At 43.4% G+C, this 23,312-nt stretch overlaps 1 non-coding gene across 1 annotated transcript; it reads right to left on the reverse strand.

Moving 5' to 3' along the window:
- Window positions 1–13,501: 13,501 nt before the first annotated feature.
- Window positions 13,502–13,607, reverse strand: LOC116669084. The gene has a single exon (XR_004326472.1). It is a non-coding gene; the product is annotated as a U6 spliceosomal RNA (small nuclear RNA).
- Between the last annotated feature and the right edge of the window lie 9,705 nt (window positions 13,608–23,312).

Below are 23,312 nucleotides of genomic sequence, written 5' to 3' on the forward strand. Positions count from 1 at the left end.
GGGTATAGCTCAGCGGTTGTGTTTCTGCTTAGCATGCATGAGGTCCTAGGTTCAATCTCCAGCACCTCTGTTAAGAAATAAATAAATAAACCTAATTACCTCCCCCCTCTAAAAAAATATATATATATTATATTTTTTATATATATATATATATAATAGCTCATGAAATCATCTTTCTATCCCATGCCTCTTTTTTTTTTAAAAATTGAAGTATAGTCAGTTACAATGTGTCAATTTCTGGTATACAGCACAATGTCCCAGGCCCATGCCTCTCCTTATGGGATAACTGAACACACACCAGTCATTACTCCTTGCCTTGAGTGAGGGGCTGTGAGACTCTTCGCTTGTATCATTCTTGGTTATATAAAATCAAAACGCAACAATATTTTTAAATATTTGGCAAGTAATTTCATTTATCCAGGAGGATGGCTGTCACTGATGAGGAAATCCTCTGGACAGTCAATACAACTGCAGCTGGGTATTGTTGGAAGCCAGGTGCTTTTCACATGTCATAAGCCATTCTTTATTCCTCTCAACTACCTATGCCCCAACCTTGCCCCTGCAAATTATAGAAGTGACTTGCCCAAGTCGAGCTTTGTTACAGACGAGTGCTGTGTCTGAAGGTTATCTCCTTTCTCTCAGCACGATTTTAAAAAATTAGATAAATGGAAACAAGAAAGAATGAGGGAGGGTAGGAAGGGATAAATTTGGGAGTTTGAGATTTGCAAATTTTAACTACTATCTATAAAAATAGATAAAAAACAAATTTCTGTATAGCACAGGGAACAATATTCAATATCTTGTAATAGCCTTTAATGAAAAAGAATAAGAAAATAAACATATGTATATACATGCATGACAGGGACATTATGCTGTACAGCAGAAATCAACACATTGTAACTGACTATACTTCAATTTAAAAAAAAAGGAAAGAATGAATGAAGGACGGCTAACAGCCCAATAGCAAAATAGAAGGGTGAAAAGCAAAGTAAAAAACTCAGGCACATGGACACAACAAAGCAAGGGGCTCTATGATGCTGTGAGGGAGGGGTGGCAAGCAGCTCAACTTTCTATAGCCCACTAGCCTCTGAATTCACTTTATATTAAATTAGGGTGGAAAACGTGCTACTCAGTAATGAAAATTGTAAACTATCAAGAGAAATGAGATTATTATTGACGTAGTCTGTCTAAGAAAACAAAAGCATAACATTTGACATTAAGAATATTCTTTAAAAAGATTATTAAAATCAGGATATTTTATCATTTAATCTTGTCAATTAAGTGTAGCCCCTTTTCCCTATATTTAAAATATATATCACAAATGCCATTTGATACATGAAAACATTAGATATTTTATAAAGTACATGAGAAAGCTACTTTATGAAAAGGAAGATGGAAAGGTTTTGTACAAGCATATTCCTTTTATCTTCATGAATCTAAAGACTGAATTATAAAAGTTCTTGATAGACAAATTATACAACGGTATTGAGCTCTATAATGCAGTGTCTCCATAGCATAATACTAACTAGATACAATGTATAAAATGCGTTGTCTGCACCAGGCACTCAGTTATGAAATATGATCTTCATTCTGAATTCAGCTCAAATGGTAACGCATTATCTCTAAATTAATTTCTTTTTTATTTCATGGACCACTAAGCAAAGTACCGAATTCTGAATTCTAAAGTACACATTTTAGCAAGTTTTCTCTCTTGAGACAAATCATGATCCTTCTTTTCATTTTGAAATGAGGTCAAGTCATGTTTATAAATATGGAATAAAAATAGAATGAAAATGTAAATAAAAAAGTCCTTACAAACAATTGTAAGGTTTTTAGAACCTGCTCTGAGTGAAGTGAGAAGGCATTGGAAATGGTTTTGAGCAAAGTAATGCCAAGATCTGAGTTATGTTTGTAAAAAGAGCTCATTTGCAGCTATGTAAAGAATAAGCAGACACAGAAGAATCAGGTATGAGGCTATTGCAGTAAATCAGGTGAGAGACGATAGACCAGGCAAGAAGCAGTGCCAGAGGTGAGAAGCTGTCAGAGTCTGGATGTAGGGTATTTTTTTTATAATTGTCATATAGTCAGTTTACAATGTTGTGTCAATTTCTGGTGTACAGCATAATGTCTCAGTCATACATGTACATGCATATATTCTTTTTCTTATTCTTTTTCATTAAAGGTTGCTACAAGATACTGAGTATAGTTCCCTGTGCTACACAGTATAAACTTGTTTATCTATTTTATATATAGTAGTTAGTATCTGCAAATCTTGAACTCCCAATTTAATCCCTTCCTGCTCCCTTCCCCCACTGGTAGCCATAAGTTTGTTTTCTATGTCTGTGAGTCCGCTTCTATTTGTAAATAAGTTCGTGTCTGTTTTTTTAAGATTCCACGTATGAGTTATATCATATATATACATATATATATCTTTTTCTTTCTGGCTTACTTCACTTAGAATGACCATCTGCAGGTCCATTCATGTTGCTGCAAATGGCCATATTTTATTCTTTTTCATGGCTGAGTAATATTCCATTGTATAAATATATCACAACTTCCTTATTCAATCATCTGTTGATGGACATTTAGGTTGTTTTCATGTCTTGGTTATTGTATATAGTGCTGCTATGAACATTGGGAGGCATGTATCTTTTAAGTTAGAGTTCCTTCCTGATATATGCCCAGGAGTGGGACTATTGTATCACATGGTAAATCTATTTTTAGTTTTCTGAGGAATCTTCATACTGTTTTCCATAAAGACTGCACCAAACTACATTCTCACCAACAGTGTAGGAAGATTCCCTTTTCTCCACACACTCTCCAGCATTTATCATTTATGGACTTTTGAATGATGGTCATTCTCACTGGTGTGAGATGATATCTCACTGTAGTTTTGATTTGCATTTCTCTGATAATTAAGGCTATTGAGCATTTTTTCATGTGCTTATTGGCCATTGTATGTCTTCATTGGAGAATCGCTTGTTTAGATATTTTGCCCATTTTTGGATTGGGTTGCTTTTTTGTTATATAAAGTTGTATGAGCTGTTTGTATATTCTGGAGGTTAAGCACTTGTTAACTGCATTATTTGCAAATATTTTTTCCCATTCTGTAAGTTGTCCTTTTGTTTTGTTTATAGTTTCCTTTGTTGTACAAAAGCTTATAAATTTTATTAGATCCCATTTGTTTATTTGTGCTTTTATTTCTATTGCCTGGGTAGACTGCCCTAGGAGAACATTGCTAAGATTTATGTCAGAGAATGTTTTGCCTATGTTTTCTTCTAGGAGGTTTATAGTGTTTTGTTTTATGTTTAAGTCTCTAAGCCATTTTGAGTTTATTTTTGTGTATGGTGTGGGGGAGTGTTCTAACTTCATTTATTTATATGTGTCTGTCCAGTTTTCCCAACAGCAGTTGCTGAAGAGAATGCCTCTTCTCCATTGTATATTCTTGCCTCCTTTCTCAAAGATTAATTGACTATAGGTGTGTGGGTTTATTTCTGGGCTCTCTGTTCTGTTCCATTAATCCGTATGTCTGTTTTTGTACCACTACCATGCTGTTTTGATTACTGTAGCTCTGCGGTATTGTCTGAAGTCTGGAAGAGTTATTCCTCCAGCTTTGTTCTTTTTCTTCAATATTGTTTTGGCAATTCTGTGTCTTTTGTGATTCCATATAAATTTTAGGAGCATTTGTTCTAGTTCTGTGAAAAATGTCCTGGGTAATTTGATAAGGATCGCATTAAATCTGTGGATTGCTTTGGGCAGTATGGCCATTTAGACAATTTAAATATTCCAATCCAAGAGCATGGGATATCTTTCCATTTCTTTAAACCATCTTTAATTTCCTTAATCAATGTTTTGTAGTTTTCTGCATATAATTCTTTCACCTCCTTGGTCAGGTTTATTCCTAAATATTTTATTTTATTTTTTGATACAATTTTAAAAGAAATTATTTTTAAATTTTCCTTTTCTGGTATTTCATTGTTAGTGTAAAAAAATGCAACTGATTTCTGTATGTTAATCCTGTATCCTGCTACCTTGCTGAATTCTTTCATTGCTCTAGTAGTTTTTGTGTGGAGCCTTTGGGGTTTTCTATATATAGTATAATGGCATCTGCATATAGTGACAATTTTACCTCTTCTCTTCCAATTTGGATTCCTTTTGTTTCTTTTTCTTGCCTGATTGCTATGGATAGGACTTCCAAGACTATGTTGACTAGAAGTGGTGGGAGTGGGCCTCCTTGTCTTGTTCTAGATTTTATGGGAAGGCTTTCAGTTTTTCACTGTTGAGTATTATGGTGGCTCTGGATTTGTCATAAATAGCTTTTATTTTGTTGAGCTATGTTCCTTCTATACCCACTTTGGTAAGAGCTTTTATCATAAATAGGTGTTGAATTTTATCAAATGCTTATTGTGCATCTATTGAGATGATCATGTGACTTTTGTCCTTTCTTTTGTGGATGTGGTGTACCACATTTATTGATTTGCCTAAGTTGAACCATCCTTGTGTCCCTGGGATGAATGCAACTTGATTATGGTGCATGATCTTTTTTATGTGCCATTGGATTCTGTTTGCTAATATTTCCTTGAGGATTTTTGCTTCTATGTTCATGAACAATATTGACCTGTAATTTTCTTTTTTGATAATGTCTTTGTCTGGTTTTGGTATCAGGGTGATGGTGGTTTCCTAGAATGAGTTTGGCAGTATCCCTTCCTCTTTAATCTTTTGGAAGAGTTTGAGAAAGATCAGTAGGAGTTCTTTGTATGTTTGGTAAAATTCCCCAGTGAAGCCGTCTGGTCTTGGACTTTTGTTTGCAGGGAGATTTTTATTGCTGATTCTATTTCACTTCTAGTGATCAGTCTGTTCAAGTGGTCTATTTCTTCTTGACTCAGTCTTGGTGGACTGTATATTTCTAGAAATGTGTCCATTTCTCCTAGGTTGTCCAATTTGTTTCCATATTCTTTTATGGTTTTTTTTTGTATTTCTGTGTTACTGGTTGTAATTTCTCCATTTTCCTTTCTTGTTTTGTTTATTTGTATCCTCTCTCTTTTCTTCTTGGTGAGCCTGGCCAGAGGTTTGTCAATTTTGTTCCTCTTTCAAAAAAACCCAACTCTTGGTTTGATTGATTTTTTCTATTTTTTAATTTCTATTTTATTTATTTCCTCCTTGATCTTTATTATTTCTTTCCTTCTACTGACTTTGGCTTTTGTTTGTCCTTCTTTTTCTAATTCTTTTAGGTGGTAGGTTAGATTGTTTGTTTGAGATTGTTCTTGTTTTGTGAGGAAGGCCTTTATCACGATGAACTTCCTTCTTAGGATAGCTTTTGCTGCACCCCGTAGGTTTTGTGTGGTTGTGTTTTCATTATAGTTTGTCTCGAGGTATTTTTTAATTTATTCTTTGATTTCATCATTGACCCATTGGTTTTTTTCATTACAATGTTGTTTAGTCTCCATGCAGTCATTTTTTCCTTGTTTTTCTTTCTGTGGTTGACTTTGAGTTTCATGCCATTGCCGTCAGAAAAGATGTTTGAAGTAATTTTTTTCATCTTAAATTTGTTGAGGTTTCTTTTGTGTCTGAGTATGTCTTCTATCCCAGAGTATGCTCTATGTGCACTTGAAAAGAATGTATATTTGAGGGGGGTAATAATGCCTGAAAATATCGATTAAGTCTAACTGTTCTGTTGTGTCATTTATTACCTCCATTGCCTTATTAAAAATCAGTCTGGAAGATCTGTCCAGTGATGTTGTTGGGGTGTCAAAGTCGCCTACTATTATTGTATTCCCATCAGTTTCTCACTTTATGTCTGTTAGTATTTGTTTTATATATTTAGGTCCTCCTATATTGGGCACATATACATTAACAAATGTAATAACCTCTTCGTGTATTGCTCCTTTTACCATTATATAGTGTACTTTATCTTTCTTCATGGCCTTTGTTTTATTTTGTCTGATCTGAGTATTGCTACCCCCACTTTCTTGTCTTTTACATTTGCATGAAATATCTTTTTCCATCCTCTCACTTTCAGTCGATTTGTGTCCTTCGCACTAAAGTGGGTCTCTTGTAGGTAGCATATCATTGGCTCTTGTTTTCTTATCCAATCTCCCACTAAGTGTCTTTTGTTTTTTTCATTTGGTCCATTGACATTTATGGTAACTATTGACAGATGTGTGTATTTATTGCCATTTTAAACTTTCTTTTCCAGTTGATTATGTATTTCTTCTTTGTTCCTTTCTTTTTGTTTTTCCTTTTGTGGTTTGATAATTTTCTTTTGTATTAGCTTGATTTCTTTTTGTTGTGCTTTTCTGTGGCTGTATTGCATGCTTTTGATTTGTGGTTATCCTGTTTTTCAAGTATGTTAACTCATCACTACATCTATTTCCTTTATATTTGTAGTCATATAGGCTCAGACACACCTTAAAAATAATTTACAAATCTACATTTTCTTGCTCTCCTCTCCCACATTTAGTGATCTGATGCTCTTTTTTACATCTTGATGTTTATTCTCTTGCTATTCATTGTAGTTACTGCATTTCCAATTGTGGTTGTCTCTTTTCTATAGATTTCTGCTTGTTTTCTATTTAGAGAAGACCTTTTAATATTTGTTTTAGGATAGGTTTAGTATTGTTGTATTCTTTTGGTTTTTGCTTGTCTGTGAAATTCTTTATCCCTCCTTCTATTCTAAAGGATATTCTTGGGTAGAGTATCCTAGGCTGCATCTTCTTCTTTTTCAGCACTTAGAATATATCTTGCCTCTCCCTTCTGGCCGGCAATGCTTCCATAGAGAAATCAGCTGAGAGCCTTATGAGGGCTCCCTTGTAATTGACTCTTTGCTTTTCTCTTGCTGCTTTTGAATATTTTCTTTAACTTTGGCCATCTTAATTATAATATGTCTTGGTGTTGGTCTGTTTAGGTTCATCTTTTTTTGGACACTCTGTGCTTCCTGTACTTGGATATTTGTTTCCTTCTTTAGGTTTGGGAAGTTTTCAGTCATGATTTCTTCAGATACCTTTTCAATCCCCTTTTCTCTTTCTTCCCCTTCTGGGACCACTATTATATGTAGGTTGGCATGCTTTTTATTATCCCATAGGTCCCTTATATTGCTTTCATTTGTTTTTACTTGCTTTTCTGTCTGCTGTTCTGATTGGATGATGTCTATTATCCTGTCTTCTAAATCACTCATTTGTTCTTCTGCATTATTTAGTCTGCTATTGATTGTCTTTAGCTTGGCTTTTATCTCAGCAACTGGGTTTTCTGATTTTAACTGGCTCCTCTGTGTAATTTCAATTTCCTTCTTTTACAGTATTTGCATTTCAGTTGATAACCTCTGTTATTTCCTTCAGTGCTTTTATCACCTCCTTTCTAAACTCAGGATCTAGTAGACTGTGAAGGTTTGCTTCATTGTTCTTTCAGGGGACTTCTCTTGTTTTTTTAATTAGGGGAGGTTCCCGTGCTTCTTCGTTTTACTTACATTTCTCTGACTCTATGAATTTAGAAATAACAGTTATCTACCATGGCCTTAAAGGGTGATTTTCTTTTGTTTTGTTTTAAATGTGGGAGATCCCTGTGTACACTGTGCACATCTAGTATTTTTGTCACAAGAGCTGTTTTTAGTGTGGATGATTGCCATGTCTTCCCTCCATGTACGCTGGCTGTTGATTGGGAGTGTGGTTGGTGTTGTGGTGACCAGAGCCTGCCCTGGTTGGTAAGTGGGAGCTCCTCTTTGTTCTGTGGTTGTCACAGTCCTGACAGGGGCTGGGTCTGCTTCTCTGTTGTTGGGAGGCTTCCAGACCCGTTTCCTGAGCTGCGGTGTATGGCAGGTCAGACTGGAGCACTTCTGCTGGAAGAGGAGCTCTGAGTGTTCCTCAGCAGGAGACGTCCACCAGAAACAGCCTTTATTGTTCATCTTTACAAGATGCATTTTGCTGTCACCACACTTGTCCCCACTTCAGTCACAGAAGTGTCAGATTCTGTGCCCACAGTGCCACCAGTACAGATTTGCTGATGTCAGACACAGGGACCCACTGTAGTGCACGTGCAGTCCCACACCTGGATCCACTGTGACCCACAGGGTCAGCCCAGCCTCCAGCTCCTTCTCTGCATTCACAGGCCCACTGTTAATGCCAGAGCTGCTCCTGCTATGTGTCAGAACTCTGCTCGGTTGTCTCAAAGGCGCAGGTCTACAAAGGCACCAGTGGAGCAAATCCACCACTGCTGCCTGGGGCTCAATTCAAATCTCAGTTCACCTGGGAAGTCATGGGACCCCTGGGAATGAATTCAGATTCAGCCCTGCCTCTGCCTGGGAGCTGCACACCATTGATTGTGTCTCTCTAGAGCAAGCCAAGAAGACTGCTCCATCTGAACTGCCCCCACTACTCAGGAGAGCTCAGTGCCAACAATGGTGCTGAGCAATGCCCTCTGGGCTAGTGGTTAGGGCTGCTATGGCTGGACTGCATTACACCCCTTCCCGCATGCGTACAAGCAGTGTTGCTCTCTATGGGTGGGGGGAAATGCAGGCTGTCTACACACACTCCCAGCCACAGCCCACACCACACTCCAGCCCCTGAGGCTGCCTCTGTGTGGTCAGCCCCAGTCCTCTCCCCTGGCTTTTCCAGGAAGCCAGAGCTCCAGCCCCCAGTCTCGGCCTGCACCTGCTGGCTCACATCTTGGGCTAGGGACCACAGGGGCCCTCTGTGCTGGTCTCTCTCAGTTCTGTCTGCCAAGTGGCTGCTATCTTTCCCTCTAAGCCTCTGGAGCTCCCTTTCTGTCCCTGCTGACCTCCCCACTGGAGAGGGGGCTTCCCAGGGTAAGGGCGCTTTTTCTCCTTTGCTGCTCCCTCCCCAGGGGACAGGTCCTTGTCTGCTTTCATTTTCCTTCTTCTTTTTTTTAAACCCAGTTCTGCGAGTTATTTCCTTGTAGTTCCAATAGCAAGAGATATTCTACCAATGTTCAGTAGGTATTTTGTGCAAATTGTTCTGTAGGTAGATGTAGTCTTTGTTGTATTTGTGGAAGAGGGTGAGCACCATGACCATCTACTCCGCCATCTCGGCAATCTTCCCTCTGGATGGGTTTTGAAGATAAAGTCAGTAGACTTGCTAATAGCATGGATAGGAAATGTGAAGGAAGGAGAGGATCAAAGCTGACCCCAGGGTTTTTGACCTGAGTAACAGGAAGAATAAAGTTGTCATCCACTGAGATTGCAGCAAGCTGGGAGAGGGGCAGAAATTTGAGGAGAGCATCAAGAGATCTATTTTGAACCAATACAGGAAGAACAATCACCCTAGCACTCAAATTATGGTCTCTAAATATTATTTCCCAGGTTTGCTGATCCCAGGTGTAGGACAGGAAATGCAAGCGATCCTGGAGCATCTCAAAACATCCGGTAGCAAGGAAGTTGTCAGAGACAGGATCCTGGCAGAAAGACTCAGTCACTTGCTAAAGATGGGATAATGTGAGCATCAGTTAGGATACAACTGCAGTGGACTTAAGTATCATCCAAGATGTTTAAGACAAAGATGTTAGTGATACTACAATGTTCTCTTAATCTGCCTCTGTTGGAGAATGATAGAGAACCATCTCAGTATTCTGAAAAGTGGTTAATAAAGGGAAAGAATCAAGCATTTATCCTGCTTTTCCTATATAAACTGTACCCCAGGGTACCCAAAGAGTAGATGAGGGGACTTGTCTTTTTACCAAAGTATCCCAGCTAATGAATAAAAAAGAATTATAGAATTTGAATGTCACCATGTGACAATCTTAATGGGATATTAGGCCCAGGCAGTGAGCATAAACTTCTCTGAATATGACAAAAAGAGCGAAAAGCAGACATTGTGTGCTTCCCAGTGGAAGGCTGCTCCCACCATCTCTAGACTCCAAATACCAATTTGTAGGCAATACAGAGGAGTGTGGGATGTGTTAATCTACACCATGGGGTGCATTCAGCAAAATCCAAAATGAGGCAAACTCTATGGAACAAATGGCCTTGCTTCAACAAGTAAATTGAAAAGAAAAAAGAGAAAGGGAGGAAGAACTCACAGATTAAAAGAGATTTAAAATGTATATCAACCCATCACACTGTGTAGCTCTTTCTTTGGATCCTGATCCAAACAAACAAGCCTACAAAAAATTATGAGACAATTGGAAATTCCAACACTGACTGGCTTTAAGGTGATACTAAGAAATTGTTATTTTATATGAGTATAATAATGATATGATGGCCATATTTTAAAATGAGGCTTCATCTTTTTGATATGCACAGATGAAATGATACACTGTCTAAGTCTGGAACTGGCTTCAAAATAGTACAGGGCTGGGCGGAAGAGAGACAAAATTGACCATGAGTTAGTAATCGTTGAACCTCTATGATGGGTACATGGGGATTCATTATACCAGTCTATCTATCTACATTTGTGGATGTTTGAAATTCCCCATTATTATAAGCAAAAAAAAGAGAGAGAGAGAGAAAGAAAAAGAGGAAAGTAGAGAGGAAGTGGGAGGGAGAAAGGAAAGAAATGAGATAAGTCTTGTTTTTGGCACATGGAGTTTAAGCTGCTAATCTGATACCAGACAGAGATGGTAAGTCAGTAGTTAAGTATGTAGGACTGGAGTTCAGGAGAGCGTTAAGGCCAGAAACAAAAATTAAGATGTCCTAAATTTATAAACATATTAAAATCATGGAACTGGATGAGATCACCTTAAAAATGAGTAAAAATAAGAAAAAAATGTTAAAGACTAAAAGCTTAAGAGTTTCCAGTGTGGAGAGTCTGCAAATGAGGCAGGAAAGGAGCTGCACTGGTGACCATTGCATTTGGCAGAGGGAGGTCACTGTTGACCTGGATGGGCCACAGCAGTCTGGGGGAAGGTGAGGTGTTTTCCAGATGGCAGAGAAGGAGGCCAGCGGCAGTGCGTGTAGCTGAGTCTTTAGAAGAATTCCACAGGAATGCAGCACAGAAATAGGACAGAGGTGTAAGTAAGGTATAGGAGCCAACAGGTTATTTTTCAAGATGGGAAGAATTGCAGGATATTTTTAATCTGATGACAATGATCCAGTAGAGAGAGAGAGAGAGAATAAATTATGATAAGAGAGAGGGGAAATTGCTAGCTGGGTGCCCTGGATCATCCATGTGGGCCCTAAACAGGTTCATGGTCAGGATAACTATGATGCGTTTGGTGTTATGACACACATACTTCACTGTCAGGACTGACTATCAGCCCTATGGTCTTCCCAGGGACTCCAGTGGAAGTGCTGATGTAGCTTTGATGCCCACATGGCCATTCTGTAGCTGCATCCCCATTGAGGGCATGAGGCTGGGTGTACCCTAAATGAAGGACGCATGGATCAGCCCAGGGTGCCTTGTGAGGTCCTGTGTCAGCCCGAGCTGAGCTCATCTGGAGGGTCAAGTGACTCGTGTTGAGCGCTGCTGACAGGTCACCTAAGATAAAATTTCTCAATTGACTTGAGATTGCAATGGTGAGTGATAAGGGACCACAAGAAGGGCAATTTTAGTGGTGTGGAAATGACGTGGACTGAAGTGCCTTTAAGAAAGAATAAGAGAGAAAATGGAGTCTGAGTATAATTAACTCCGTCGAAGAGGATGAATGTAATAGAATGGTGATGGTTGGGAGAGACTTGGGGTCAAGGAGGTTTGTTGTTTTTTTTTTTTAAGATGGGAGAAGTCATGGTGGACATATGTTTTGGGGTAAAATTCAGTAGAAAGGGAGATAAAAAATTATTCAGGCAGCGGGAGGTGGGCCAATGGATGAAATGGCGGCTAAGAGCAGGCACAAGGATGGGAGCCAGTGGAGGTCTGCACTTGGAAACTGTGGCCTCGTCCTTCCTCGTTGGGGGGCGGCAGACAATTGGGTACAGTTGCACGTGGGTTGATGCAGTGCCAGGAGCATGCATAGAGCAGGTGTTTGTCCTGGACGATGGATAGTTTTCAGGTCTAAAATTTATCTCAGAAATGAACTTTTAATTATACTCTCATCGCCAGCTCTTTCCTAGTCTTCATCTCGCAGATCGGACAGTCAGAAAGTTGTTGACTCCACCCACAAAGCTGGTCTTGACTCTAGAGCCGGCCCTCGCCCACCATAGCGCTGCCCCCTCACCAGCACCACTGGCTCTGCTCATCCTGCAGAACTCAGGCTCCACAGCTGACCGACTTTGAACTTAAGCTTGAATCTAGTGAGTATTTGATGGCTGCTTGTTTCCCCCCACCTTGGTAAAAACATAATAATTATAGTTCTTATCCCATAGACCCATTTAGAGGATTAAAAATAAAAGTGACGTCAAGTGCTCGGCATGACCCTGACACATATGATTCTGAGCTTTTAGGATTCTCTCCAGTCCTCACTTCTGCATTGCGGGGTGAACTTCCTATAGCTCAGCTCTCTGCTTTAGAACCTCTCCCATTTCCTGCTGCCTTCTGGATCAGGTTCAAACTTCTTCACCTGTCAAACCAAGCCCTTCACAATCCGACCACCACCTCCCTTTCCAGCCCCGTGTCCCAGCACTTCTGTGTTTCTTTTCTTCAGACACAAACACTTGCCACTCTCCAACCCACATCCTTTCCTTTTGCTTCCACAGGTTTACGGAAGATACTCCTCTCCCACCTCCCAACCTGGTGAAATTCTGCCCATTCTTTAAGATTCAATTTAAGTAATAAGTTTTCCTGGAAAGTCTCCCTGATCGCCTTCTGGGCACCTCTGGTCCTGTTGCTGGAAAATAGGTTCTTGCCTCGTGCAGGAAAGAATTCAAGAGCAAGGCATAGTAAAGTGAAAACAAGTTTATTTAGAGACATACACGCTCCAGAGATAGAGTGCAGGCTGTCTCAGAACAGAGGGGAGAGAGAGAGAGATCATGAAGGGTCGAGTTGTTAGGTTTTATGGGCTTGGAATTTCATATGCTAATGAGTAGGAGGATTATTCCAACTACTTTGAGGAAGGGGCAGGAATCAGACCCCTGCCCACTTTTGGACACTTTATGGTCAGCCTAGGAACTGTCCCATACCTGAGGGTGCTCCATGAGGCTCAAGGTCTACAGGAAGTCAAATCTGCCATCTTGGTTCTAACCAGTTTGTCTTGTCCTCAACTGTTGTGTCATTCCTCCAATGCTTTGTGCCCTGCCCTCTTCCCTCCTGTCTCAGTCCCGGGCCAGGCCCTTCTTAGCTCTGTCCCTTCCGTCTAAGTTTGCTCGTCTGTCCTCTGTACCATGGACTCCCTAGGAGCAGGAACGCTGGTTGGTTTCTTTCTTTCTTTCTATTGTTCAGACTGTGCCTCGCACCACTGGATTTCTTAGGGAATGACTGCATTAGTTATTCCCTCCTTTGTATTCATTTCTTTTTAATTTTATTATTGTATCTAAAAATGTATCTTTATTGAAGTATAGTCAGTTTACAATGTTGTGTCAGTTTCTGGGGTACAGCACAGTGCTTCAGTCGGACATGAACATACATATATTCATTTTCTTATTCTTTTTCACTGTAAATTACTACAAGATACTGAATATAGTAAAAATACGAAATACTTCATGAATTTGTGTGTAATCCTTGTTCAGGGGCCACGTTAATCTCTCTGTGTCTTGCCAATTTTAGTATATGTGCTGCTGAAGCGAGCACTGTATCCATCTCTTTTCCAGCCGTTGGTATTGCTCATTGAATCGTTTGCGGAGGGTCCTGTGTCCTCCATCATGCTATAAACACCATGGGGGAAGAGAAGTTGCCTTTATTTCTACCCACATCACTAGAGCCTAACACACAGCAGTGGGTTGTCAACTGAAAGAAAAATGTGCAACCTAAAAGTTGTACAACCTAAAAGTTGAGAATTATGTTTTATTTAGTGGACATTTCTGAGGATTTAAGCCTGAGATACAGCCTCTCAGATGGCTCTGAGGGAGGGGAGGAGCCAGGGTATATAGGAGTTTTGAGGACAAAGACCAGGTAAGAGATGCGCCCTTAGCTGTCCAGCACCTGTATCCTGTATCCCCCATCCTGAGTCTCCACAGGGAGCACTGTTGGCGGTGGCTGCAGTGGCTGAGGGCTTGGCAGCAGGTGGCCTGCTTGTCTCCATCCTGAGAACCATCCTGATTATCAGGGCTGGCGAAGTTAGTGGCTGATGGCTGATGTCTGCAGTGCCCTTTGTTTACTGCTATGGCAGGCAATATTTTTTATTCACAGTTTAATAAATGTGTAAAGGATAAAATAAAATGAAAGTACCCCACCACTGTCCCAAGTGCACGTGGCCTCCCCGCAGATCCCGAGGTGGCCCCCAGGTGGTGCCAGCCACTCACGGGTCCAGACACTGGGTACAGCCCTGGCTGCACTGGTACGCAAGTCGCAGGCAAGGGGGTGGCCTGGCTGCAGGTGGGAGGCACTGCCTTCTCTTGGCCAACACACAGCTGCTCTTGGGCCTCCTTGCAGGTATCTTTGGAATGTTAACCCGGGAGGGAGGGAGGGGCTGTTGCCTTCCGCTGCCTCTTGGGTGGTATCTAAGCCTCTCATGCCAGCAGGTGAAGGTGTCAAACCTCTGCTGATGGCTGAGAACTACAGGGAACCTGCACAATAAATGTGATTTACCTGTTTGGACTAAGAATGTCACCTGCCATATCAGTAGGCAAAGTATATTGTACCCATGAAGCATCAGCCACTATAACCTCCCCCGAGAGTGTGCCCTGGGGGGCTCAGGAGGAGGGGAAAGAACAGGGCACTGGCCCTTGGTAGTTACTGTGCACATCAAAGGAATGATTTCAACGAGCCCAGACTCCTGCATCTTCCCTTAAATAGAAAAGCGCTAAATTCCTTGCCTTGATGTATCTGGTTTTCCTTAATTAACAGTAATCTTTTGATGTTCTGACCGCCTGGTTTTTGTTGCCAAAACCCCGTGTATCCTGGCTCCCCTCTTCCGTCTTTGGCGCAGTCCCCCAGAGCTGAGAGGCTGCCTCTCAAGCTTGAGTCCTCAGAAGCCTGATGAATAAAATACAATTTTCAACTTTTAGGTTGTGCATGTTTCCAGTCGACCCCTGGCATAATAGCAATCATGGCACGCGCGAGGGTCGTCGAGCACACGTACTAGGCGTCAAGCATTGTGTGAGTGCTTCATACACGTAAACGCAAAGGCACGTAATAAAATAGGTTCTAAAATACAAATTTCCATTGTATAGTGAGGAAACGCAGGCACAGAGGGTAAATAACTTGTCCAAGATTGCTCATTTAGGAAGCACAGGGGTAGGGTTAGAACCCCGGCAGTCTGGTGCCAGCATGTGCGGGCTCCTGACCGGGCAGCCCCACTCCCTCTGTGGGGCTGAATGGTGTGGTGGAGGGGGCAATTGCCCCCGTGCCCCTCTTGAGTCCCTGTGGCTGGACTACCCAATGAACACAAGATGGATTGACAGGAGAAAAATATACAAATTTGAATTCATGTGCATAGCGGTCTCATAGAATTCATGGGCAAGAAGGGGCCAAAGCAGGTGGCTTTTATAGTTTCAGACAAAGAAATAATACATTCATGAGGAATTGACAGGATAAAAAAAACTCAGGTTTTGGGTGACCAATTAGTGAAGATTCTCCAAACAGGGTTTGGACTTAGGGTAGTAAGTTAAGGAAGTAACACGGTTTGTTTATACAGCTTCTGGGCCTGAAGTCGCCGTCTCTGCAGATAAGGGCATCTGTTTACCTCCAGATGCAGGAAATGCATCTTTCACGTAAGAAGTTTATTTCCTGTTTTCAAGGAGACCGAAGGGAGGGTCAGAGTGTCCCTCTTGCGCTGGCCATTTAAAAAATAACTTTAATTCAAAAGAATCAATAGCCACTGAGGCACGTTTTGCGCTGGCTTGCGCTGGCCCCCAGCAGTGGCCTCCTAGCTGTAGCAGTGTCCAGCCAGTGATTCACCACACAGCGCTGTGTGCCAAGTCCCTTGCTTGTGTTGGGGATGAGCAAGTGAAGGAGAGAAGGTGTCTCCCTTTAGGAGCCTCTGGGCTGCGATGGGAGACCAAAGTGCTGCGGGTGGATGTGCCAAGTGGGTGCCCAGGAGAGAAGGGGGAAAAGTGGACCTGGCTGTTCCCTGACCATGTCTTCCTACCTGACCTTCCCCTTGCCCTCTGGCTGGAAGGGAATGGAAGAGGATTCTGTGCCCTCTGCGCAGTGCTCACTCAGGGTCCCATACTCCCTGACCATCTCCCACCATTTTCTCCCCCCATTCAAACCTTTTGCACTAGCGACTGAAATAAAATGCACAATCTAAGACTTGAGAGTTATGTTTTATTTGGTGGACATTTCTGAGGACTTGAACCCTTCGAGCCTAGGAGGACAGCCTCTCAGATCGCCCTGAGGGACCGCTCCAATGGCACAGGGGAGGAGCCGGGATATATAGGAGATTTACAGCAGAGACCAGGTAGTCAGAACATCAAAAGATTACTTTTAATTAAAGAAAAGCTACTTTTAATTAAAGAAAAGCTACTTTTAATTAATTTTAATTTAGTGCTTTTCTATATATGGGAAGGCGCAAAATTCTGGGCTGATTGAAACCATTCGTTTGATGTTCACCTGGCTGTCTAGGGCCAGCCTCCTGTGCGTCCCATCCTGAGTCCCCGCAGGGGGCACCGCTGGGGGTGGCAGCCAAGGCCGGGCTGCCTGCTTGTCTGCATCCTGAGCTCACTGTCAGGGTGGTAGTAGCGGCTGCCGACTTGATGGCCACAGCATCCCTGTTTACCGATAAGGCTTGTAGTGTGTTTTGTTCACAGCACCCACCTGGTCCAAGCCACAGCCAGGTCCACTGTTGTCCTGTCTGGGATTATGCTTCTGCCCAGGTCCCTCCCAAAGCACCACGGGTCATATTTCGGAGACATGGAAATGAGAACACTGATTGGATACTTGAGGATATTAAGGAATTTTTATCAAGGTGTGGTAAAGGCATTGAGGTGAATACTTTTTAAAAGAATCAATTTAAAAAGATACGCACTGAAATATTAATTGAAGAAACCAAATGATACTTGGGACTGCCTCAAAATAATCCAGGAGGGGAGACATAGATGGGGTCTCGGATAGAACAAGAGTGTGAGCTGATGGGCACTGACCCTCGGTGATGGGTACATCTGGGTTTATTGTACTCTCCTGTCTACTTTGCCTTTCTCTGAATTTCTCCATAGAAAAAGTTTTTAAAATATATATTAGGTATTAAAGTGGAGGGTAGTAAACTCAAGAACTCTGTGCTTTATGACAGTAGGGGTGGTGGTGGGCACAGCTGGGAAGGGACCTAAAATTGGCAAGTGTAACAAGGTGAAGAAATACTATATTTCTGCTTTTCTAGAATTAATTTGTAATCAGCCATCACTCCATCCTCCCCCAACGCCAGCTGTCAGCCAGGGTGTGGCCCAGAGCCCTTCACTGGGGAGCCCACCTCCTTCGCATGTCTTTCTGGGGTCGTGAAGGCCTGTGGGGGCCTGAATGGAGTGCCCCCGGGCTTCTGCTAAGGAAGCGGCCCCCTGGCCAGCCTGCATGGCTGTGGCTACCCCTGTCCTGTCTGCTACCGGGCACTGCTGCTGAGCACTGGCCCCTTACCTTGACTTCTCTTGCTTCTTGTCCTGGCCGAGGGGTACCAGCCTGGGTGGGGGGCTTCAGAAGGAGGCTGGCTGCATGGGACTGCCCTCCTTCTGGGATCTGCTTTGCCCAGGCAGCCTCTTTTGTCCTATTGGACTACAATCCTGAGCCATGATTTCAGGACCTGCCTCCCTCCGCCCGCCACCCTGGTAGGGGTTGTTGACTGAAATAAAATGCACAACCTAAACGTTGAGAGTTATGTTTTACTTGGTGGATCTTATTAGGACTTGAGCGCAGGACACAGCATCTCAAATCACTCTACGAGGCTGTTCCAGAGGGGCAAGGTAAATATATGAGCTTTTGCAGCAAAGACCAGGTAGTTGGAACATCAAAAGATTACTGTTAACGAAAGAAAATCAGATACTTCAAGCTAAGGAATTTTGTGCTTTTCTATGTACTAGGAAGGCGCAAAGGTCTGGGCACATTGAAATCATCCCTTTGATATGCACCTGGCTGTCTAGGGCCAGTGTCCTGCTCTTCCACATCCTGAGCTCCCTCAGGGGGCACAGCTGAGGGTGCTTGTCTGCATCCTGAGTTCCCTCCACTCACTGTCAAGGGGGTGACGGTAGCAGCTGATGACTTGATGGCCACAGCGTCCTTTGTTTACTGATACGGCTGGCAACATTTTTCATTCACAAGGTTGGCCCCTTCCCACAGGCTAAGAGGTTCATGGACCAAGTCTGCGCCAGCCAAGGCCAGTCCCTCCCTTCAGACCATACCTGGGTACCTGGGATTCAAAATTTCCTGTCCCAATTCCCCAGCCTCTCCCAGGGCTGCATGAGCCACTTCCCCATCTGTCCTGCCCATGGTGAGCTGCTCAGTTCATCTAGGGCTGAGGGGTAGCCAAAGGTGGCTGTTTGTAGTGAGCTTTGAGTGGGACTTAGGCATGTGGGTTGAGGTGTGTGTTCAATGACTGCTGGGTGGAGTTGGGAGGGGGGAGAGAAGGCGGGTGTGTGGGCCGACTGCCTCCATTTATGCTCTTACAGACCTTAGGGGCAGGTGTGGGACTGGGGTCCATTTGGGAAAGGAAAAATGCTATTCTTTCCTTCCTATGGAGGCGCCCGTTTCCCTTCCCTGCTCTTCCTCTAGGGTGGATTAAAAGACTTCTTGCAGAAAAACACATCAACTAACATATGAACAAAAAGCAATACTTCAAAATTACACCCACATACAAATAGGCACAACCCATTCACCCAGAGTTTGAGCACGCAGTGGACAACCTGCCAACATGCCTTTGAAGGGACATTCTTAAGAGGTTTGGGGGAGGGTTAGCCTCTGAAGGGGACAAACAGGGACTGGTATCTGCCTCAGTTGGTTGGGACAGAGGATGTCTCAGAGGAGGAGACTTTAGAAGTCAGCCTTGTCAGCACACTTGCTGGCGACAGTCTGACAGCTTCCCCCTCTAGGGTAAGGGTTTGCCACCTGTAGTTCCTTCTCTTCAAGTGTAAAACTGACTTAGAAACCAAATATGAGAAACAAACACTGTGGGGCTATTCTGGCTGAAACAGGGTTGGAAGACAGGGTGACTGTCCTGCTTGGTGACCCTCCCCCCTGCTCCTGGAACAAGCCGGAAACTCCCAGATCTTGGGAAACGCACTAGATGAGGGAAGCGCGAGTCGGGCTGCGCCAGGCTGTCCTGGCCCTGAGAGCAGGAGCTCAGGGGTAAAGTGGGGGTGAAGCAGGCCAAAGCTGGACACGGGACAGTCTCCCATCCTCCTCTGGTCCAGGACACATAGGCAGTTTCTCTCATGCTACCATCATCTGTCTTTAAATAAGATAATGTAAGAAGCTCCGTGTAATGTGTAAAGAGCTAAGCAAACATGAATGATTTCCACCAGCGAAGGAGGGAGCAGGTGTGAGTGTTTGTGGCCTGGGTGTTCTATCTCCCCATCCTCTGCGATCATTTTGTTCAGACTTCCGTGCTGGTTATGAAGCTGACATCTCTCAGCTCAGACCCACTCTTCTATATGCTACTCTATGATTCTGGGGTTGTGACTCTGAAAATCACAATTCTGTATGGCCATCTAGCTCCAGATTAGGCCCTGTCAACAAGGTGGATTACAAGGCTGGAGGAGGGAGCAGGGACTTGCTCCTTCCTCACTGCTCCTTGTCCCTGTGAGCATCACTCTAGCAATGACCCCTCACCCGGCAGTGATAGTTCTTTCTAATAGCAATGTGTTCCAGTTTCCAGTTCTTTCTAACACTCTCAGCACAGCCTCAGAGATACTAGTCCGTCACCCCTTCTTGGAGGTCTGGGTTCCAGCTCTGCGGGGCCCCTCTTCCAAACCCCTAAATGATTAGAACCCCAATGTCTTTCCTTTGTTCTCCAGTCCCAGAGAAGGAGCTGCCTTCTGTAGTTACTGCCTCTGTGTTTATTTTGATATTCCTTTTTTTTGCGTTTTCAGCCTTCAATACCCACATCACCCATTACCTAGATGAAATTCTTTCTGTTAAGACAGCTGATGTGGTTTCTGTTTTCCTACTGAGGCCTGATCGGTACATACCCCTGAGAGGCATTGCCTGGGGAGCAGATGAGTGTGTAGCCTTTCCTGGCTGGGCTGCTTTGAGGAGCCCACCTCAGAAACCCTGCCAGCAGCCCCAACAAGTCAACCTCTACAGTAAAGGAATTCTCTTGCCACAGGAAAAGTCTCCTAATCTAGTGCAACATTTATAAACAAACTCACTCCAGGAGGGAGGGTTTAATTTAGGAAAGCTTGTAGGGACCCTAAATCTTTTCATTCCAATCAAAGCTGTCAGAGTCAGTTAGTTTCCAAGCTAGTCAGGCAGCCCCAAAGCCTTCATCTGCCCAGCAGCTGTCCTGTCACCAAGGAAACCGCAAGTCAGAGTGGAAAGCAATGAACAAAGCCCCCAGGAACCAGCCTGAAATTCAATCATCTGACATGTCTGTCATTATCAACTCTGCAGCATCTCTTGCAAGAATGATTCTCTGAAACATCTCCTGCCTCAATCCGCCTGTCTTCTGTGTCCCAAGTTGGGACTCTGCCCGTGTCTGAGAAAGACATGTGCTGGCAGGCATAACAGATAACAAAGAGAGTCACTTGCTTCCTCAGTAACAGATAACAGGCAGACTGTCCGCTGCGCCGACATGAAGGCTAGTGTCTTTGGGGCTCCCTTTCTCCTTCCCAGGCCCCAGTGACTTCTAGTTATCCAATCCTCTGAGTGGAGGTCATCGAGTCTGCCCAGCCTCCCCAAGCAGCAGCACCACAAAAACATGCTCTGTCCCTACCCTTCCCTCTATCTGAATTAATATTTGATGTTAGCATCCTGCAAATGATTAAACAACTTCCATCTTATTAATGACTGATAACTTTAAATGTGACAGAATGATTCATTTACTTAATCCATCATTCCACAAATATTCATTGAGCACCTACCTCCTGTGTGCCAGGCACTAGGCTGGACATTGAAGTTAATAATAATAATTAATCATTTATTAGTGGTAGATGGAGCCAGTGGACACTTAGGGTAGAACAGTCAGGGAGGGCAGTGCTGAGAAGGGGGCATGTGAGCTGTACTCCAGACAGCTATTGCTGTGTAACAACTGACCCCAAAACTTAGTGGCTTAAAACAATTTTGGCAGTTATTTTGCTGACAAATCTGTAATTTAGGCAGGGCTTGATGGGGACAGTGTGTCTCTGCTCTACGTAGCATCAGCTGGGGCAGCTTGGAGGGTGGGGACTGCATTCATCTGAAGTCCTTCTCATTTACATGTCTAGTGGTCAATGCTGGCTGTTGCCAGGGACCTGAACGGGGCTGTCAGCTGAGACACCTGCATGTGGCCTCTCCATGTGTCCGCCTGCCTGGTGGATGGGTTCCAACGGTGAGGATCTTGAGAGAGAGAACCAAGTTGGGAACTGTATCCCCCCTCTTCCCCCCCACTTTCTTTGACCTAGTCTTAGAAGTTACACAGAGTAAACTTCTGCAGCATTTTATTCATTAGAGGTAAGTTGCTAAGTAAGTCCAGTCCAAAGCCAAGGGGAGGGGAAACTAGATTCCGCCTTTTGATAGGTTAAAGTCCAAGACTGTGTGGATGTGTTCAAAAGCCATGACAAGCCATGACCTGAAGAAGCAGTTAGTGGAAGAGCATTCCAGGAAGAGGTGTTGGTATGTGAGTGCCCTGAGGGTAGAGAAAGCTTGGTGTGTTCAAGGCATCGAAAGGCCAGCAATACTGGAGCACAGTGAGCAAGGGGGGAAGTAGGAGATAAAGGTTAGAGGTGACGGAGCCGTCTGAAGCAGTTATACGAGTTTGGACTTTATTCTGATTGCAGTGGGAGCCCGTGGACGATTTAAGATTTAAATTCACACCTTGAAAGAATCCTCCAGTTGCTACACAAAGAATGGATGGAGGTGACACGGGAAATAGGGAAAACAGGTTAGGGCATTACAAGCATGGTCCAGAGGCGACACGATGATGGCTTCGATACGAATGTTGGCATTGGAGATGAAGAGAAGTAGAGGCATTTGAGAAAAGGTGGGAAGGCTGGAAAGAATGTATTAATAGACTGGATGTGAGATGGAGGGAAAAGAAGGTTGGTAAGAAGAAGGACCCTTGGCTTTTAGGCTCTGGCATCTGTATGGACATTGGAGCCATTTCTTTTGGTCAGAAGACTAGAGGACGATCTCATTGATAAATGTCAAATGTAACATCTAGGGTCCATTTGTAAGCATGTCAAGGTTGAGATGCCTGTGAGATACACCAGTGGTAAGGAACAGACTGTTGGATATATGAGCTTGACACTCAGAGGAGAGTGTGGGGCTGGGAACATACATTTGGGAATCATTAGCCTATAAATGATATTTAAAGCCATGGTCCGGGATGAGCTCACCCAGGGATCTAGAGTAAGCAAAAGAGTATGAAGATTTAGCCCTGGAAAAAGTAGATCCTGCAAAGGAGACAGAGAAAGAGTGGCCAGAAAGATAGGAGGGAAACTAGGGCATTGGATGTTACAGAAACCAATATAGGAGGCTTAGAAAGAGGAAATGCAGAAATAAAGAATTGGTCTGAATGACCCTAGAACTCCTCCAGATCTGAATGTCGTATGATTTTATGAATACCTCAAATCCTTTCAAGCTGGGAAATTCTGGGACTCTATCGCATCTTTGGAAAAACAAACTTCCCAATGAATCATGGGGTCTCTCCAAATACTATAAAAATTAATTCTTGGCAATGAGGAATTTTCTATCTGGGCCTTAAAGTGCTTGTGGATAAGGTCAAGTCTAGAACAAAAAAGAGGGTCCCTGGAGAGAAGCGTGGCAACAATGTACGTGGAAAAACATAGATGGGGTTATCCAACCCCCTCTTCGAGTAGGGCTCGCTTCATCATGGTAGACCCCAGTGCTGGGGACAAATGGCAGCCCCCATCTTTAGACAGGGACATGTGAAGACCCCAATCCTCATTTTCTCCTCTTTTGGGGCACTCTCTGAACCTCCTCCACTCTACGTATAGGGTTGACCCGTTGCCTTGAGGAATGCCAAGATTTGTGCCAATAGGGTCATCAGATGGCTCTCGGAGGGCAGCCTGGCAACTGGGCTGCTCCTGCTGGCTGATGTGGGATTGTGTGACGCTGGGTCACTAGGATGGCACTGACTCACCAATTTAGGGTGAGTCTCACATCGGACAGAGGACACTGAGCTACTAAGGATGTACTGCTGACACTTGTCTTGAGCTGCATGTGTGGACCCATATCTCACTCTCACCCATCTGTGTT

This window comes from Camelus ferus, chromosome 15 (assembly GCF_009834535.1).
Source record: "Camelus ferus isolate YT-003-E chromosome 15, BCGSAC_Cfer_1.0, whole genome shotgun sequence".
In the NCBI taxonomy this organism is placed as follows: domain Eukaryota; kingdom Metazoa; phylum Chordata; class Mammalia; order Artiodactyla; family Camelidae; genus Camelus; species Camelus ferus.